Genomic DNA, 10074 nt, shown 5'->3' with positions numbered 1-10074 from the left:
AAAAGAATTTTACACAAAGAATCTTTTAATTTATTATCTAAATCTAATGATTTAATCTTTTCCTGAGTTTTACACTCATTGGCATAATGGCCATACCTACCACATTTATGGCATTTAACATGCTTCTTATAATCTTTTTTACCAACTTTTCCTTTATACATTTTTTTATATTTCTTAGGAAATTCTTACAAATCAGTTTTAGATAAATCACGACGCTTAATCTAGCGAGGTTTTTTATAAAACTTTTCCTTAGAAGGATAAACCTTCTTTTTTCTTGCAGTAATAGGCATATCAATAGCAAATTGATCACAAAATTCACCTAATTGTTGTTTTTCATTTAATCTATTTTTCTTAATATGATAATTCATTTTAATATCATTACAAACATTTAAACCTTCTTGGGTACAAACACTTATAATCTTACCATATGTAAGCTTTTCATAAAGAATCTTAGCTTCAGTACCACAAAGAGTTTTTCTAACACGTTCAGCAAAAATATAAATGTAATCCATCAATAAATTTGGATTTCTAATGTTCATGACTGCAATCATGTAATTCCATAACTCTACTCAGAAAAACATCTTTATACCATCTAAAATCACACAATTATCTACAACGTAAATTTTGTAATGTAGTTCTAATCATTTCAGCTTCATCAGTCCATCTACCACAAAAATATTCAACCATGGTAGTAACTAAAGTATAAACAGCATTAGCCCTTTCTTGGTCTTCAGAAGTAGTCGCATCAGTAGTCTCATAAGCTAATTGACCCGCTATAGTATGCATAGTTGTAGTATTCATAATCATAGTTCTTTGGTCTTGGTTTAAAAAATTATCTCACCAACCTTTTAATTGACCAATAAAACCAGCAACAATCATATAAGCAATATCTTTATCATAATTTTTATTAACTTTAGAAATCGTGCTATACATTAACATTCTATGCACAGTAGTAAAAATCTGTTTGTCATTAAAGCCATCAATATTGCATTCATAAATCTCCCAATAATTATAACTATTGTTAAAAACATGTTCACGTTCTTTGTTCAAAACATCAACAGGAGTAGGTCTATTATAATAATACATATGTTGAATAGGCTTGTCAGCCCACTTGGTATTAATTCTATTTACAGAAAAATCATGTCTCGCCCGTTGTCTAATAAAATCTTCCTCTTTGGCAGATAAAATTGGTTAAGGTTGTAAATTCAGATTCTTTACATGAGAAGACAAATCCATACTCTTTAATTTATCTCGTAAAAGTTGTTCAATGTCGTCGAAAGACTCTGTTTTAAAATTTGGAACTTTCGGAGGTGGTTGTAAAGTATTTCGAATAATTTTTTGTTTCACCTTTTCCTTATTTTTTTTTGTAAAAGAATCAATTTTTCCATGTAAAATCTTAGTCTGTTTCAAATCATTATCCAAATTCCTATGCAGTGCCATAATATGTTCACCCAAAACACTCAAATAATAATTAACATAATTTTATTGTTTTAAAATAAGATTCACATGTTCACAATTTAAAACAGCATTTCGATTTTCAAATAGTTTAGAGAAAGCAGTAAAATTAATGGTTTTACCATCTTGGCGAATATAAAAAAATTGCATTGGAGGTAAAGAAGAAATCACTATATCACCAGAAGCAAATAGATGATATTCATGTTCAATCACAGAAAAATATTGTCCTACATATTTAATCATAAACCATGGTACAAAAGATAAAATAATATTTTTCTTTGTAAATTAGCATAAAATTCATCTTGAAAAATTTTCTTTTCTTCTGGGAAAATGAGGAAAAAACCATATTCTAAAAGGTTCCCATTTTTGGCAAAAAAATTCAGCCAATATTTGCTTTCATGCCGGTGAACCCGGACTAAAATCAATAGTTGTACTATCCATCTAAACCATTTGGAAAATTCATTTCAGAATCTGTAGAATCACTTAAATTATTCCTTCCCCTAGCAATATTATTCTTATCTAAAATAGTATGATCAAAAGTCTGAGGAATATTTTCTCTAATCTGGGATGTAGATGCCCTAGAGGTTATATCAACTAGATAATTTGCAGGTGAAATATATGAAGAAACAAATCTAGTTAATCTAGAAGAAGAATTGATAATTCTAGGAATATTATCATTTTTAAAACGAAGTTTAACAGTTCCATTAGAAGTTTGTGAAATCTCAGAAATCTCTTCACAAGTAATGTTTTGAGGGACAGCAGCCTCCTCAATAATTCATTCATCAAAAAAAATAATTTCTTCCCATTTGGAGTAACTAGCAAAGTTGCTGCCATGTGACCAGGAGGTCACGGGTTCAAGCCTTGGAAATAGCCTATGACAGAAATGCAAGGTAAGACTGCGTACAATAGACCCTTGTGGTCAGGCCCTTCCTCGGACCCCGCGCATAGCAGGAGCTTTACTGCACCGGGCTGCCCTTTTTTTTATTAATCTTCGTGTGATAATTTTAGACTTAGAAAAATTATTTTCAAATAAAACAGTTTTATTATTTTGGTCAGCAATTCGACATCTGGGAGATAAAGTATATAAAGGTCTATAAACAATCCTTGTACAAATACAAATAACTTCAGTACCAGATAAATAATTATAATCATTAATTTTTACATTAAAAATCAAAGACTATAAAATATTCACATCACTTAATGCCACATTCAAGTTGGGATAAGCATTAAAGTAAACAGCACCATAAGCCAAACTAGACTGTATTGTACCAATCAAAGAATTATTCTAGTTTAAATTTCTACCATCTCTTAAGGCATCAATAAAAGATTCAGGTAAATCTTTTAAAGTTAAAGGTTTAAAGGCAACTTGCACCAAATCAATATGCAAATAATTGAAATTTTTATGTTTATAATAATCAATATCATCCTGTGTAAATAGATGAAAAATATCACTTTCTTTTTCCACCGTAAAACCTAATTCGATAGTTTTAACAGTAGTTCTACCAGCATATTTATCAAAAGTATCCAGTTTATAAATTGTTTGCACATCGACCTTAGGAATCGTTCAAATATTCAGTAAATCTTCATTAACAGGTAAATTTATCTGTTCTTTTAACATATTTTTAATAACATTTGATTTTTTGAACCAATCCATAGACAACGTTTAAACAAAGTGTTAAATAATAACTTTCAAAAAATTATTAAAATACTTTCATGGCTCTGATACCAAGTGTTGAGCAGGACCTTAGGGGTTATTGGATTTTTTTACATAATCTGGCAATTTTACAAAATCAAATGTATTTTATGTAAACTGCGAATTAATTGTTTGAAACCCAATCGGGAACATCCCTAGGCGATATCATCAACCATACAAGACTTACCAATGGAATTACAAGGTTTCTAACCCAATTAATTCATCACTAACCATGTCGAAAACACCTCTCTTAGGGCTTACCAACGCCATGGTTTAAGCTTAGTTTACTGTAAAATTATTTTAACTTTAACCTGATTAAAATCATAACCCATTAAAGAGAAGCTCTTATTTTAGAGTCATTGCCACTTTATATTTTAACAATCTATTTTAGTTATTATTTAGCACTTAAATACTTAGCCCATCATGGGTCTAAGTTATATAGAAATTAAATAAAAGAAAGAAAGAAAAGGTACCTGGAACACCACTAGTCTTCTGGGGTTGTGCTTCAAACTTCACTTTTTTATTTATTAAACAACTATTACAAACTATAGAGGTACAAATGTCAAGTGTTGAGCAGGATCTTAGGGGTTATTGGATTTTTTTTTACATAATCTGGCAATTTTACAAAGTCAAATGTATTTTATGTAAACTGTGAATTAATTATTTGAAACCCAATTGGGAACATCCCTATGCAATATCATCAGCCATACAGGACTTATCAACGGAATTACAAGGTTTCTAACCCAATTAATTCATCACTAACCATGTCGGGAACACCCTTCTTGGGGCTTACCAACGTCATGGTTTAAACTTAGTTTACTATAAAATTATTTTTAACTTTAACCTGATTAAAACCGTAACTCATTAAAGAGAAGCTCTTATTTTAGAGTCATTGCCACTTTATATTCTAACAATCTATTTTAGTTATTATTTAACACTTAAATACTTAGCCCATCATGGGTCTAAGTTATACAAAAATTAAATAAAAGAAAGAAAGAAAGGTACCTGAAACACCACCAGTCTCCTGGGGTTGTGCTTCAAACTTCACTTTTTTATTTATTAAACAACTATTACAAACTATAGGGGTACAGATGCCAAGAAAGAAGGTAGAGAGGATTAAGAGTAGTGAGAGAAAGGGGTACCCAACGTTCTGGTGAATGAATTCTAATTCATTCCTTATATAAACAAAAAGTGCACAGTAAAATACAAAAGTAATAAAGGCTACAGTGCCAAACAGTAATGCACAATGCCTCAACAGTAAAAATCCACAGTAATAGCAACTTTTTAAATGATTCAATAGTAAAATTACTATTGACACAGTAAAATCTACTGTGTTGACAACAAAATCTGTCTGTTGGTTTGTCAGTCATTTTCCATGCAGTCCAATTAAATTTTCTTTTTGGTTTTGTACTGCAAAATTTTTTCTTCAGCCTTTCTAATAATTTCCGGAATCTCGATGGAGACTATGTTATGGATGATTTGGGCATCATTGAAATCATTGTCTTCAGAGTTGTCTCTCATAGAATCATTATCACTTCCAAACTGGTTGTGAATCTCTCTTTTTACCTGTTCCATATAAGCGGCAACAAGTTCTTCTTGGATCAATAATCCGCCTTTTTTAATCTGTAGTTTCTTGAAAACTTTAGCAAAATGGCTATCTTCTTTAGGGATTTTAATTTTATCAAATCTGTCATATTTAATAATGGTTTCTCCAATATCGTTCAATAAATCCTGGCCATAAAGTTTGCCATTCTGGTCTTTCTGTGTCAATTTGGACCAAAACTTGGTATGGAATAATCTGTATAGACATGGAACTCCATCTGAATCAGACTTAACTTCAACAGTCCATTTAAAAATCCATGGGATAGAAAATTCCATTAAAAAATTCATTAGAGGAGTTCCTAGATATAGTCTATCTTCTTTGTCCAATTCTGAAATCTTGGGAGTGGCTTCTAGCCAAAGAGTAAATTGGTCTAGAAAAAATGAAGGAAGAATTGTGTTAGTGGATCCGAAAAAAGACCACCATTTTACAAACCAAATAGGGATGGTAGTACTCCTGAAAACCTGGGCACAAATTTTGATGAACCATGAGTGTTTATGGTCATCATTCTCATAATAGAGAGTTTTGATAAATGCTTCCACATAATCCCAATAATTAAAATTTACGCTTGTTTTTGCTGTGGGTGAATATATTGGGAGTCTTTAAGAGTATTCAAACCCCATTCTTCTGGTAAAATTAATCTTTTAATAATAATCTTAGAATAAGTAAAATAAGATTTATTGGGACCTCCAGTATTATTGTGGGTAATTTCCACTGTCGTTGTAGATGTCAAAATCATTTCAAAATATAATCTTGTTTTATATGTCTGCATTGGAAATAATGCACTGTTTAAATATCTTTTCATAATGACCCATGAATTGGTTTTCCATTGTAAATCTTTGGGGTCAATATATAAAATTATTTCTTTTTTTGGATTAAATATCTCTTTATCAGTTTTGCCAATAATCGAGGCAAAGGAATCTTCTTCTGTGACATCCTCAACAGAGGTGGGTTGAATGGTAACATTGTTACCCCTAGTAGTTCCAGCATTGATGACATTGATCAAATTTAGATAGTTTTGATAATCTTCATAGGAGGGTCGAATAATGGCATTGCCAGCTGTTGAAGACGACGCTCTTGGAGTAGAAACTGCTCTGATTAATCTTTTCAGGGCTTGGAATCTGGCCCAACGATTGAAATCTATTCTGGTTTCCTCGGGCTCTTCCTCTATTAGAGGACCCGGACCAATTCGGGTGCATCCTGTACATGAAAATAATTAATTTAAATATTCTCTAGTAAGAAAATCAGGTAAACTATTTTCAATCCCTTTTTATATTCAATATTAAAATCAAATGGGGCTAATAAAGCCTGCCACCTAGCAAACATCTGTTTAGAAACATTATGTTTACGATCTTTATTAAACATAAATTTAGCAGCTTGACAATCAGTTTTAATAACAAACTTTTGATTGTATAAATCAGTTTGAAATTTTAAAATGCATTTAACAATAGCTAAAATTTCTTTTGCAACAGACGCATAATTCTTTTGACTGTTATTCCATTTACCAGAATAAAATTGAATAATAAAATCTTTTTTATCAATGAGAAAATATTGAGTCAGAATGCCACCATACCCAGTATCAGAAGCACCTGTTTCAACTATTTTTATCCAATTCAGATTAGCCAGAGTTAGGCAAGACAATTCTTTAACTTTTAATTTAATATTTTTAACAACAGTAGTATGCAAATCATTCCAAGCCTTGGGATCCTTTTTTAGTCTGTCGTATAGAATAGCAGTATCCGTAGCCAAATCTTTAATAAAAGGAGAAATATAATTCAAACTTCTGAGAAATCTTTGCAACTGGGTTTTATCAGTTATAATATCAGAAAATTTAGAAGCAAATTCAATACTCCTATTTATAGGACTAATCTTTCATTTTTCAATATTATGACCTAAAAATCTAACATTTGTTTGAAAAATAATCATTTTTGGTTTAGAAATAACCAATCCATTTTGAATTACAATTTTCTGAAATAATTCAAGATGTCTAAAATGTGATTCAATGTTTTTAGAGAATACCAGAATACCATCAATGTAAACAATAATAAAATTAGTATAAAGAATAAAAATATTGTTCATAATTTTTTGGAATTCAGAAGGAGCATTCTTTAATCCAAAAGGCATTACATTTCATTCAAACTGACCCATAGGCACATTAAAAACAGTCTTATATTTGTCAGACTCAGAAATTTATATTTGTCAATATCCTGATTTTAAATCAAATTTAGAAAATTTAATAGCATCATGCAATCTGTCTAATAAATCTTTTTTATTAGCAATGGGCTATCTGATCCATTTTAAAACTTTGTTAAGAGATTTATAATTAATAACTAATATGGGAACACCTCTCTCCTTTTCAGCATATTTATTAACATAAAAAGTAGTACATGACCATGCAGAACTGGAATGTCTAATTAAATTCTTTTTTAATAAATTATCAATCTCAGTCTTGCATAATTCTAAATAATCAAAATTTATTTGACAAAGTCTAGCCTTTGTCGGAATATTCAATTCATCAAAAGATTCTTCATAAGGTAAAGTAACAACATATTTTTTTTCTATCCCAAAATGCACTAGGATGATCTCCACAAATATTTAAAATAAATTGATTTTTTGATAAATCTATTTTCTCTTGTAATTTAAGATTTTTCAAAATCACATCTATTTCCATTAGAGAAATTTCTTGTTTAATAAAATTAATTTATTGATTTTTTAAAACTAATTTATCAACAATCTGATTAAGTCTTTGTAAATAGTCTAGTAATAAAATTTAGTTGAAAATCCTTATTCTTATAAGTACCAATTAATTTACTATTATCCTAATATTTTAAAGGAAAAATAACATTCATAAAAGGCACACCTAAAATAATAGGGCAAGAAATATCTTCAACAATCATAAAGCTTTGAGGTAAACATACACCATTATTACACAAAAATGCTTCAGGTAATTTATAGCATAATTTTATTTTACTACCATTAGTAGATCTTAAATAATGGATAGTCTTATGAAAATATCTAAAAGGAATAATCCCTTCATGTACACCATTAACATCAGCACCACTATCAAATAAAGAAATATTTTTTTTTCTAAAATTATAATCTATTTGCAGAGTAATATTAATGTAAAATTTCTGCGAAGTGATAATACTAGCTTCTGTAAAAATTCATTATTAGTATCAAATTTAATATTTGTCAAGAAATTGTCATCAGTATTTTGCAAATTAGGTTCTAACAGAATCTGTTTATTATTTTCATCAGGTTTATTAGCCTGTAATAGTAAATCAAAAGTTCTTGAGTCTTCCAGATTTGAAATCCATTTATCAATACTTTTGTTTTGGGTTTTCAGTTGAATAATTTCTTTTTTTTTAAAATACTAATTTCTTGTTGTAAATCAGAAGTAGTAATATCTTTTGAAAAGAAATTTATTTGGTTCAAAATCTGTTTTAAATCGGCCATAGAATAATATGCAAGTTGTCTGATAATATCAACATGCTTCTCATCTATTTGTCTACTACTAGAACTTTCATCAAAAATTGTATCAAAAATCTTGTTTCTTAAATCTTTATCCTTAACAGTCTTCAAGATATCAAAAATCTTATGATCATCTATAACAGTCATAATTAAATCTTGAAAATTGGATAAAAAATTATACAGATTATCATCTTTTTGACAAGGTAATCCCTTTTGACAGGGTACTACTGCTGCTGCTGCTGTTCAGTTTTTTTCTTCCTCTCGTGATGGTTCGTGGCCTACGGTTTTGGACTATTGGATTTAGGTTTACCTATTGGTAGGTTGATAGTAGGTGATATCATGACCTGAGAAATCGGATCGTGGCAAAAAAAATAGAGCATCAATCAAAAACAAACTAAACAAAAAGTAAAGCCAACAGAGAATTAAAAAGTAAAGCATAATATAGACTAAAATACTACAACATGAAAAATAGTGAATCACCAACATATTATTTACAGAAGCTATAGAAAATAGTGAATCATCAATATGTATTCATAAAAGATTAACAAGACAAAGTCAAACAAAAGAATCAATTGTTAAGGCCATAGTCAAAACCTTGCTAAAGTTTCAAGTTCTCCAACCAAATTTATAAGCGATTGAGGAACTTGCCAGTAAAATAGAAAACTAACAAAAGTAACTGGGAGGGGAAACAAAATAACATGATGAACCAAAGAAGTTAAAAAAATAAATAAACAACAATACCAAACAATAAAATACTAAAGTTTTTGCTGATAAAAATGCTTAGAATCGTAGAAGTTTTGTTCTTCAATCATAACAAACAATAATAAAATGATAAGATAGTAATGTTAAGAGCAAGACGATGAACAATCCAAGAAAAAAATGGAAGTTAGAGAAACCAAACCGTGGTAATTTTTGGGGACTTTGGGCTTTTGCTTGGAGATCCGGTGGTCTCGAATTTGTTTGGTAAGCTGTAGTTTCGTTTCTCCGTTAGCCGGAGTTGGTGGTTTGAAGCTTTGGTTGCTGCCCTGGAGTTATTTGGAGAAAATGGAGTTAGGTGGTGGTATCTTAAGGGAGATCTAGAGTTATTTGGAGAAAATGGAGCGTGGCAAAGGAGCTTTTAGCTCACTAGTTTGTCGAGCAAAGGGTGAAAATGGGGATTTGTTAGGTGGCGGCTTGTTTTCAAGGAAGAAGAGAATGAGGGAGAAAATATTTTTGGTCTTTTCTTTTACACCGCTCATTTAAAAAGATTATAAAAAAAATTAAAAACTATTCACTTTACAAAATTATGGACCCTAAATCACAAGTTGATTAAATATATGAGTAATTCAATATTTATTTGTATTTCAATATATTCCTAGATTATGCTAAAATATTAAAATGAATATGAACAAATATAATAAATGGGATGTAAAAATGCAAATTAACAAAATGTGATAAAAAATAACAATATTTGAAACTAAATAAAATAAATAAATAAATAACTGATAAAATTCCTAAACCTTTTTTGAGAAATAAAGATAATTATCGATAAAATTGAATTAAAATTGTTAGAAAGTGCACTTTTGAGCTATTAACGAAAAAAACTCAAAATAATTAATTTTAAAAAATATCAGGCAGAAATTTGATGTCAACAAAAAGTAGCTAGGTAATAAAATTTGAGATCACTCTTGCTGAAAAGAGATTCTCTTCTACACGGAGGTTTTTGTTTTACTACTTTATTTTATTGAGCACTATGTTATGGCCCGCCACTTGATCTTGAAGAAGGTGGAAGAATCTAGACTTTTGGAGAGGTTAGTAGAAGACTCTAGATCCTTATAGAAGCTTGTAGAGAAGTCTTGAAAGACTTAGAATTCTC

At 29.7% G+C, this 10074-nt stretch overlaps 1 long non-coding RNA gene across 1 annotated transcript; it reads right to left on the bottom strand.

The window, feature by feature from the left end:
• Nucleotides 1-8283: 8283 nt before the first annotated feature.
• On the bottom strand, nt 8284-9480 carry LOC129903978 (uncharacterized). Its single transcript, XR_008770336.1, has 2 exons — nt 9121-9480; nt 8284-8563 (listed from the first exon to the last, which is right to left on the bottom strand). It is a non-coding gene; the product is annotated as an uncharacterized LOC129903978 (long non-coding RNA).
• Nucleotides 9481-10074: the final 594 nt, after the last annotated feature.

This window comes from Solanum dulcamara, chromosome 9 (assembly GCF_947179165.1).
Source record: "Solanum dulcamara chromosome 9, daSolDulc1.2, whole genome shotgun sequence".
NCBI lineage: Eukaryota > Viridiplantae > Streptophyta > Magnoliopsida > Solanales > Solanaceae > Solanum > Solanum dulcamara.
The sequence above is the reverse complement of the archived record's forward strand: the minus strand, read 5'-3'. Positions and strand labels throughout refer to the sequence as shown.